Source organism: Austrofundulus limnaeus, unplaced genomic scaffold (assembly GCF_001266775.1).
Source record: "Austrofundulus limnaeus strain Quisiro unplaced genomic scaffold, Austrofundulus_limnaeus-1.0 Scaffold2497, whole genome shotgun sequence".
NCBI lineage: Eukaryota > Metazoa > Chordata > Actinopteri > Cyprinodontiformes > Rivulidae > Austrofundulus > Austrofundulus limnaeus.
The window spans coordinates 1-10,958 of record NW_013954899.1 but is presented as its reverse complement, the minus strand read 5'-3'; the positions used below and the strand labels follow the sequence as shown (position 1 = coordinate 10,958).

The window sequence follows — 10,958 nt, the reverse complement described above, 5'->3', positions numbered from 1 at the left end:
ATAGTTATTGACAGTAGAACAAAGTTAACGCATTAAATGATGTRACTAAGAAATTAAAAATTTTYGAGGTGRTTTTGAATTTTATGGTAGCAACACATTTCTAAAATGTGTGGACAACAAAAGGCTGTAAAGTTTATTTGTATGAAAAAAAAGATGATTTGGTAACAGAGGAAAGGTGTAAACAGAGCTTTTCTGAGAGGCTGAAYCTGTCAGTCTTAAAGATGGGAAGAGATTCTCAATAATCTGCATAAAATGTGTCTAAATTACTTTCAATATTTCAGAGCACTGTTCAAAAATAGAAACATGCAAAGACTTTAAAAATTCTATTATCTACGCAGTTCATAGTATTATTTAAAAAAAACCAACAGTCTGGAGCAATCCCTGCAAATAAAGAACAAAGACAGAAGTCAGTATTGGATGGATGCACATGCAGCCCTGCATTAAAACAGATCTAACTCTGCTTTGACACTGAATGGACTTGGGAATACTTCCACAAATCATATTCTGTCAAAAATAATGTGTTATGCCATGCACAAATGCTAATTGAAGCTCTCATGCAAATAAGCAGTGTTGCCAACTTGACAACTTTGTCACTATATTCAGACCCCTCTAGCAACTTTTTYCCCCCAAATAACAAGTATCCACAAATTTAGTGACTTTTTGTGTTTTGGGGGACTYTTGCAGACTTTGGTGACTTCACTTTCCTCAGCAAACAGCCCCTTCCCTTTTCCAAAGTGCTGACATGCGGTTCGACTCGAACTCTCACACAACATTCTCAGCTGTAATGTTTTTGTTTCACTGACATTGTCACCCTAAAATACGTCTTTTGCCTCACAGCATCAGTCACTTCTTCACCTCGTCCACAAAACAGTGTGTGCCTCTGTGACATCTAACAGTCTTGAAGAAAATTCATTCTGTTTACTASTGATTTTAAATGCATTACAKTTTTATTTCTAGGAGAACTAGGGTTTGTTTTGATAACTTGTTTTGTAAAATAATCTATCTTTGTGATTTGGTGATTTAGTCTGTTTTGAGTGGCTCAAGTCACGGTCATTTCAAGCAGAGTGTACTTTTTTGATATGCTAACACAGGCCTTAAATTCATTCACAACACAATTCTCTCATCAGAATGCAGGATTGTTGTTTAAAGGTTTCTGGTAGAACCTCCAAGCTTTGCCCCTAGRGAGTGGCCAGAACCAGAAGAAAGTGTTCATAAGCATCTGAAACTCCCTGCCTGTGGGTGAATGCACGACTGGCTGTTAAATGGCTGAGGCTTTTAGCCTAGCCKCAGGGTCTTTGTATTGCTTTGGATTTTAGATTTACGTTTGTAACATTCAAGTCTTAATCCTGTATTTGTTGCCTTGTCCTTTACACATATCCGAGTGGCTGAACAAGCTATATTTTTCAGTCTGTTAATATTCTTACAAATTAATTTATGTAATGTGGATCTAAGCATTAAAGTCATGAAATTATTTTTGCAGTTCTAAAAATATTTAGAGTGTTTTTATGTTAGTAAAATGAGAATTATTGGCAAATGCRAGTATGAAAAGTAGGCRATGAYGTCMTTCAGTGACTTCTAGCAGCTKTTAGGGCAGCCAATAGCTACTTTTCTTACTGAGGAAGTTGGCAACAGTGCAAAGGAGACTCCACCATCCGTTGCTGTCTTCTCTGGATCAAAGCTCAATAAAAATTAAGCGAGGCGGTGGCAAGTAGAAAACTGTTCTGTGGTCAGATAAGTTAAAACATTTGAATTCTTTTTTGAAACAGACACCACTCTGTACTAAAGAGAAGAGGGACCTTCCAGTCTGCTGTTAGCACTTAATTTAAAAGCCTGCCACTTTGCTGGTTTAGGAGTGCATATRTGCCTGTGGTGTGGGCAACTCACACATCTGAAAAGACATCCAGGAAAGTATGTATAAATTTAAGAACATGCTTCCCTTCAGAAAAAAAAAACATTAAAGACAACCCAGAACTGTTGAACAGCTGGAACTATTTCCCACAAAACCTCACCGGTCTCTTCAGTTCATGATTGTTGATTGTAGATCTGCTGAACTTTGATCGTAAAATATCAGAATAATAAATTCTTTCCAATAAATGGAGCCTTTGATGATGAATCTCTCTGTATGCATCACCATGCTCTTCTGTTCAGGTCAATTCTTCAATAAGTCAAAGACTTTCACTTTTAATTCATCCCCTAAATTGAYGCCCGTTTTTCTGCCTTTTTGTATTTGCACAGCACAAGCACAAAGCTCCCTCCGGTGCTGCTGTTGTGAAAACTCTTAATATCAATATATTGACAATAGCTCGGCACCTCTGTCGTGGGCCGAACAAAACAAGCATCTTACAGTGCAGGAAATGATGGGTTCTGGAAAGCTATTCACCGTGCCGTAATTACATCTCTGAAAGAGAGATAATGATGTTGAATGGAGCACAAACAAAAGGCTGAACTGACAGCTTCACAGTTGCAGCGGTGCTTCTCTGATAAAACATTGTTCGCTCAYTGAACAGGCAACAATAAAGGCTTATCTTGACGGGCTGTTCACCATTGCAGGTGTCTGCTCACGCCAGTTGTGTGATTCTTTGAAGGAACATCAAGTCAGAGGGAGGAAACGGCAAATTCAGCAATCCAGGATTGAGGAGGAACCATTGCTTCTATCAACAAGAGATTCAGAAAAAATAAGTTTTTTCTCCTCCTTGAGTTTTTTTCCCCATATGATCAGAAATCTGCTGCTGACCATATGGCTTTCAAGAAAAAWTGTCTGGAGGGCAGAAGCAGCTTAAAGAAACAAGACATGACACAAAAATGAGCACATCTAAACCCAAACATGCTCAGAACATCAATATGTGTCGCAGATGTGTCAGATGAAAAAGCAAAAGCCTGACATTAGTCACATTTAAATCCGTGCCATAGTGTTGTATGGTGGTGCATCATTCAGAGCAACATTTACACTGAAAACATAAATATAGCAACAGAGTCGCTGTAAAGAACATAAAGTGCTGCTTTTTTAAGTGATGTTGGCAGTTCTGGAACCATTTGCCATTCGCTCATCCGATGTKTCATCAATTTAAATAAGATCAAAGAAACATGGAAGCTTCAAAACAACTTCCTGCACAGTCTGACACAAACGAGCCATTAGTTTTGCTGTAAAACCTTTCTCGACAAGAAAAGGAGAGGCGGTTTATTTCAGACATTTAGCAGAGTAATTATTCAGTTTGAGTCATGCTTTTTGAAAGCTGTGTCATTTGCTCTGTTTTTGATTTTTAACACTTTCTGAGGGAAATCATATTGCCCATTTTAGCTGCTAAAGTCCCAAACTGAGTGATTGGTGTTTAGTGGTCTTTTTGAGCTTCACAGTTGAATTTTGTGACCCRAAATGATGCAGACACAGAGGTGATCTGAATTCTTCTTATTGTTTTCTTTCTGATCAATGAAGTCAAAGCCACAGTTTGCTTCACAGTGAACAAAAAAAGGTGTGCATCACATAAACCTTAACACTAAAAGGCACATGTAATATGTTCATTCAGATCACAACAAATGCTAAACAGTTTTAAATTAGGTCTCATCTCACATAATAAATACCCAGATAGAAAAATATGACTGGCCCATTTCTGGCCCACATAATGCACTAAGACTTGACCCAGATATATCACAGAGAATGACGGTCCTTTAGTGGCCCAGATGTTGTCCATGCATGGGCCAGCAGCACCACACAAACCAAACCACAACTGGGTCAGCTGAGGCATTCCGTCTTGAAACCAGTGCCATCATTGTCAGACCTGGCACACATCAGTCTGCTATGAGGGTTGGAGCAAAGTTATGGAAAGCAAGGGTGTGGAAGGTGCTACAACACCCCCTGATCGATAAAGATTTGATGAACCAAGTGGACCTTTGTGTACAGGTAAGGCTTGGAGCAGAGCAGAGATCATCGTTCTACATACTGTAGGTTTCTTAGATGTCTTTTATTTGTAAGTTTTACAGATTTCCCAGTAACGAGAATAATTGTTAACCCTGACAAAATATTCACATAGGTTTACTATTTGGCTCTAAGCTGGCCTATGAACACCTTTACTAATTTTTGAAATATAAAACCCATCACTGTTATTATCATCCTAATTATGGTAACGTTGAGGTTTGGACAAACTCAGGTCCTCCTAAAACTTTTTAATATATCACTCAGAGGATGACTCGCTGCAGTGAACCCAGAGGATGGAACAACCGAAAAAACAATAATAATAATAATTCAGATCACCTCCAGTGTTTTTATAGCTTCAGCCATTACTTTATTGGCCCAGCTGTGGGTCATCTGGACAAAAATCTAAATATTGTAAGATGTAACAGTCTACTTTAAACTGGTTATAGTTCCTCTTTTGGGTCTAATGAGATAAATGTATTAAATCTGATGACTTCACTAATAAGTATTTATCACTAAAAATATGAACTTTACAAAATTAGTGTGTGTTGAGTTTTTATTCTTTTTTCTTTTTTTTGAAACATAAAGAGCGAACATTTTCCTGTCAGTGTGTGTTAACAGGTCTCAGCCTCAGGTTGTCTTGAGGCTATAAAAAGSATTACAGAGTTGCCCATCTGACTTTGGGCCCTGGAAACACCACGTTCAGGTGTGAATGAATACCACTCATGCACAGTCACTCTCCATATCTCTCTTAGGCTCGCCGAGCGTGACTCTGTCCTTAAAATCAATTTACCAGCTCTGCCTCTTTCCATCACAGACGTACCTACATCAAAAAAAAAAAAAAAAAACACTTGCTCGGTATTAAGTAGAGATTTTTGATTAATTTTAACCACTACTCTGTAACAAATTAAAGTCAGATAGGTTAACATTCSTCTCTGCCTAYAARAATATTGMAATTCGCTCTAAATCAAATTAAGTGTTCACTTTTTCAGCCAAGATTTATCACTAAAATGAATTAAGTTCACTATGTTAAGGAGATATATGTACTGTATTCCTAACTCACTCTCATTCATATTGCTGTTTTTTCAGGAGCTCCAGAGTCTGAGATCTACATCATGTCGCTTGGTGGTGATGCGGTGACTCACAGCTGGTTCTTTTTATTCTGTGTTGAAGTCTTTGTGGTTAGAGTTTGCTTCCCACAGATCCTGTCAGTTTGGTACCTGGTAGATTTGAAGGCTCTATAAACACCTTAGACCCTGTGCTGTATTCTTTTTTGCCAAATGTAGCACAACCCCCTGCTGTCCTGTCAAAGGTGGGTTAGTAAGCTGCAGGTGGGGTGATTAAACTTGTCTGTAAAAAATGTTTAGGTAGGTGACAGAGTCAAGGTAACATCCAAGTGAATAAGAGAATGTGGTTTCTAGCAGCATTTTTGTCTTGTAGTAGAATGAGCATTTTTAGTTGTCAGCTGTCCTAATCATGCCCACAGAAAAGCTCTTAATTTCAACAAAATTGTATTTTTAAGGGATTAGTTCAGCAACCCTCTGTTATAAACAATACAYAGAGACATATTTAGTTCACCCAAAAATTGTCCAGTTGTTTTTGCACACTGTCAAACTGTTTTGTTACTTTAAATCAAGCATTTAGGARTGGTACAAATAAATTGTAAATCAACCGAACYGACCAATCCAGTGTTTGGTAAGTACTACAGGGATGTAAGAAGCAGAGGTCAGGTCWTATTTGTGACATTTCTGACTGTCAGCATGTTAGCAAAAGTGATGCACATTAAAGAAAATATAGAATGTGGTTTGATGACTTAATTGTACACGTCTTGAACTTATAGCACATTATCAAGTCCACATAGACCCCAAGGTGCTTTTCACTTCTGACATTCACACGCTGACGGTGGTAAGCTCCAGCCACAGCAGTACTGGGGCGCACAGATATCATCTGACCACCATTAGGAGGCAAGGTGGATGAAGTGTCTTGCCCAAGGACACAAGGACTGAAAAGGCTGGATGCGAGATCGACCCTGTGACCTTCTGGTTCCAGGACAATGCCCCTAACCACTCCACCACAGCTTATGTCCTTATACAGGCAGTGACTACCTTATAAACATGGCTGTCAGAACCATTTTAAAAGTTGGGGACACACTGTTGGGGGTCTGGGGGTCCTCCCCCAGAAAATTTTGAATGAAATAAATGCRATTTCCTGCATTCTGGTGTATTTGACCAGGTTGTTTAACATAAGTTTATCTACATAAATAAACACTTGATTTAACAATTATTTCAGAGACAGATTTTTCAATGAACTATTTTCATTATCCTGTTTTTAAACTCACTGCTAGAGCTGAGATAAGGTTAATTAATGTGATACAACTTCTCATATCTAATGACTTTAGGGGTGCTTTTTACTTTTATATTGTTTAATGATTTATTTTTAATTGTAACACGTCATTGTGCCAAATAATGATGACCTTCAACTGCATGTTTAAAACAAGTATTAATAACTTTACCCARTGAACAGGTGCAATATTGTTACTCACCAAAAGTGAATTTAAAGGTAAATTTCACTTTTTCTGATTTATTCATAAGTTTACTCATAACCAAAGGGGACAGAGCATCATRCAGCCTTCATAACAGAAAATGACACTGTGTTATGATGACAAAAAACAAAAACATATGTCACCATGGCCCCGTTTCAGAAAGCAGGGTAAGTGCAYACCCTGAGTAAGTTTTGRGGTAACTAGGTGCAYACCCCGTGKTTTTGGTTTCAGAAAGCCAGATAGCAGTTATCCTGAGTTAAGTTACCCCCGAAACTTACTCCGTGAACCAACCCTGCTCCGTAGCAGGGTTACTTGAACATATCCTGGGTTAGTCTGACTATTTAGGTGACAGCTGTAATGAGGAAGTGTCAGACATGGCGTGTCCTTTTCTCGAGGAGCCTGTGGACATAGGAGCTTTAATACTCCRCAGAAATCTACATCGGGAGAGAGTAATCAGACTGAGATTAGATGTGTTCTCATTTCCAGACGATTATTTGTTTGAGCGCTACTGGTTTTCACGTGAATCATTAATATATCTTAATGACATTCTGAAACCGCACATCGCAAATGTCACACAATGAGGAAATGCTCTCAGCTCAGAGCAAGTACTCTGTGTTGCACTTCAATTTTATTCTAATGGCAGTTTTTTGTACGATGTCGGTGATGCTGAAAACCTGTCAAAGGCAACTGTACAGTATGTCGTGCTGTTAGGAGGGTCACTTTAGTACTCAAGCAGTTAATGTATAGTTTTGTGGTGTTCCCCAGTCACAGACCAACGAGAATAATAAAAGAGGAATTCCACAGAATTGCAGGTACCAGTGAAAGTAATTATTTTGTCTGTATTATTAAAAAATGTAATTATTAAKTTAGAAAATTTTTATTAGGATTTCCAGGCGTGATTGGGTGCATCAACAGGATGCATATTCCTATCACTGCTCCTTCAGAAAATGAAGGAGATTATCTGAATAGGAAATCATTTCACAGCATCAATGTACAGGTAGGCCTGCATAAAGTGAAGCAAGCCAAACCTAACTGACATAAGTGACTAACTGTCTCTTTGTACTGTGAAGATCATACGTGATGCTGCCCACATTATCAGTAATGTGGAAGCCAAGTGGCCTGGCTCTGTCCATGACTCTCRGATATTCCGTGAGAGCACACTGAGTGCCAAGCTTGCCCGTGGTGGGTTTCCATACATGGGAATCAATTTGTCACAGACATRCATTCGTTTCCATTGGTGTTTCTGTATGTGTATGACATGTAATTAAACCATTTCCTCCCATTGTGGATAACAATGTAATGTAAACTGTGTCCTTTTATTATCCTAGGAGAGTACAACGGATACCTTCTTGGGGACAGAGGGTACCCCTGTCAGTCGTATTTGTTGACCCCATACCCTCAGCCAGAGCCTGGACAGCAGAGATGTTATAACGTCGCGCACAGCCGGACACGAGCCAGGGTTGAAATGACATTCGGCATGCTGAAGGCCCATTTCCAATATCTTAACAGGCTCAGGGTCTTTCATGTGCTCCATGTAGCTGGAGAATCATTTAAGTTGATTCAGAGTATCTGTATTAACCCAGAGTTGGTTCCTGCTTTCTGAAACAGGGCTCAGAAGTCAGATAACATAAAGAAAACAATCACATTTTGTCACTTCTTTGAGCTTGGTGATGTTTCAAACTGTTAAACACTGCCCCCAACTGTTCAGGAGGATTAATACACCCCTAAAGGTTGTTTCACTGTGGAAGGGGTGTGTACAGCAGGGTGGCCAATGGGGTGGCCAAAGATTTGTCTGTGGTGGCCATGGCCACCCCTGGCCACCCTCTGGCTCCGCCCCTGGACTGGGGTCAGGGATAGGCTGTATATGGCTTCTATTGGTTAAATTCAGGGTCTGGGACGAAAATGGTTAATATGAGGGATCAAGGTTAAAATGGTTAGTTTTAGGGTCTGTGTCCAGGGACTCATTCTCCTCCGCCTCATCTCGTAAAGAACGGATGCGCTTGGTCAAGCGTCAATATGTTGATGCGGCGGGCATGAGAACGGGCTCCCCCAAACATCACTGACTGACAACTCTTCTCGTTGTGCAGTGTTTTCTGCCACACTTTTTCCTTCCCACGGAGTGCTGTCTGCTATACTGCTCAAAAAGAAAGGGAAACACTTAAACTACACAATCTCGCAATCTAACCCCAAGTAAATCAAACTTCTGTGAAATCAAACTGTCTACTTGTGAAGCAACATTGATTGACAAACATTTTCACATGCTGTTAGCACATTCAACTTTGTACAGAGCAAAGTATTCAGTGAGAATAGTTCATTCATTCAGATCTAGGATGTGTTATTTGAGTATTGTCTTTACTTTTTTGAGAAGTGTATAATGAATAAACCTTCACTTGTGTTAATACCTGCCTCCATGAGTCTGTTTCCTTTTCTCTGCACACTTTTGACATTTCCTGAAAATRTGATAACATCTATAGACCTCCACACAGACCCACAATGCGCTGAAGGGATTATGTATCTATCTCTGGTTTGGGAATGCTTTACAATCAACCAGGAGGAGCTGGAGAGTGCTGCTGGGTTATGGGATGTTTGGGTCCTCCTGGACCTGTTGCCTCTGTGACCAGACCATGAAAAAGCATCAGAAAATGAATGAATTAATGTTCTGAGGAAGGTTGGCCCTGTTTGTCAATCACAAAAAAAAATCAATTTCTCCAAACTGAGGTTGCTCAAAAAGTTATCTGTAATTAATTGTTCAAAACCTTTCCACAGAAGCTCACTTCTAAAGACCTGAACTATCCTTTCATGGTGGAAAGAATTATATTTTTTGTTGCTGATGGGAGTCAGGGAGACTGAGAGCTGGAGGTTGTCTGATAAAAACAGTTTCTGTTCGTCTCTGTGTGGTTCACACGTCACAGTAAATCACCTGCCATCAAATAAAGGGCAGATTGGAGTCAACCATCTTTTAAGTTTTCTTCTGATAAAATTCTAATCAACTTCAATCCCAGCTGACAAGTGACAATGAAGTGAAGCTAAAAGACTGGAGAACTGAGGAGAAGGTGACGAGAAAGCAAATGCACCACAGCTGTTAGCTGCTAGCATACTGCTTTAAAAACTCAGGAGGCAGCTCAGATGTAGCTGGTTCCGTAGTTAAAATGTGATGTATGTGTGGATAAATTTGAAAACTATTGCTCTTTTTTTATTTATTTTTTTGTCCCTGCTCCAAATACACAAATACACAAAAACAGCAGACAGAGAATGGTAAACACCTAACGTAGAATCTGTATTCCAGCTCATGTTTGGTGATCGTACAGAAGCAGGATGAATAAAKATCAGTGCAGAAAAACTTGGTCTCCTGTCACCCAAGGCACAATGCAGGCTTAAAGCATATCAGGGTGCCCCAGCTGTGACCATGCAGTCTTATCACTTTAGAGCCATGTAACAATTTCCACACTCCGAAACTGGAAAAAACAGCTCAGATTCATCCTATCACCAGTAATGGTTTGGCTTCTTCAGCCACTCTGTTCAAGACATTAAAAAAACGAAGAGTCTACCTTAAGGTCACAAAAGGGAAATCTGTAGTTATTATCTTTTCTAGTTTTCTTTTGATGCTCTTGGTTGTTTCCGAGCAAAGTAAAGTTCTCTCAGTCTTTTTTGCTGAACAGTTGAGTAAAGAAAGGGAATTTTTCACATTTACTCTAAACCTCTTTGAAATCCTTTATCACCAAACAAATCCAGACACATTAAAAGACAGACCGACAAACAAACATGCGCCCCTCGTTCTAAGGTTGAGTTTATTTTGAACGGGCTTTGCCCTTTTGTGAGTCRGGGATTAGAGGCAGCATATTTAATGAAGACAAGTAGGGATCTAAGCTGATCCTTTCCTCATTGCGCCAAAGGTCACAATCAATGATTCCAATAAAATTTGAAATAGAAATGTCGTGCTTGCATGGGAGAGATAATAAATTTGTTGTTAATCAACACAACGGCCACCTGTGTCCAGAATAAACTGGAACTGAAGTGYGTTACTTATTCAGTGTGACAAACACTAAAACATGTTTCTACACAGCAAAAATGCCAGTGTTAATTTGACACCCACAGTTTTAATTTCAACACCAACAAAATGTCTATACAGTATGTGTCCACACTCGCTGGTGTTAAAATAACATTTGTGAAAGTGTTCAATTTTAACGCCCAATTTTTTTTGTTAATTTAACACCAACCAGTGTTTAATATTCAACAATACTGTGTGTCACATTAACATAAAAATTGTGTTAGTGTTAAAATATAGTGTTAAAAGTAACACCAGCCAGTGTTTAATATTCAACAACACTGGGTGTGACATTAACATTTCAACAGTGTTAAAATCAGGTGTTAAAAGTGACACCAGTGTATTATTATTAACAAAGGAAATAATGGTGTTAAAAAGGTTAACAGACACCACAAGGTGTCAATACACCATACTATATATTTGAGAGTGTTGATTTAACACTCAGAGTTAATATCAAACTC

The 10,958-nt window shown here is 39.0% G+C and overlaps 1 pseudogene; it reads left to right on the top strand.

The window, feature by feature from the left end:
- Positions 1-6,671: 6,671 nt before the first annotated feature.
- On the top strand, positions 6,672-7,822 carry LOC106511084 (putative nuclease HARBI1; annotated as a pseudogene).
- The last annotated feature ends 3,136 nt before the right edge of the window (positions 7,823-10,958 follow it).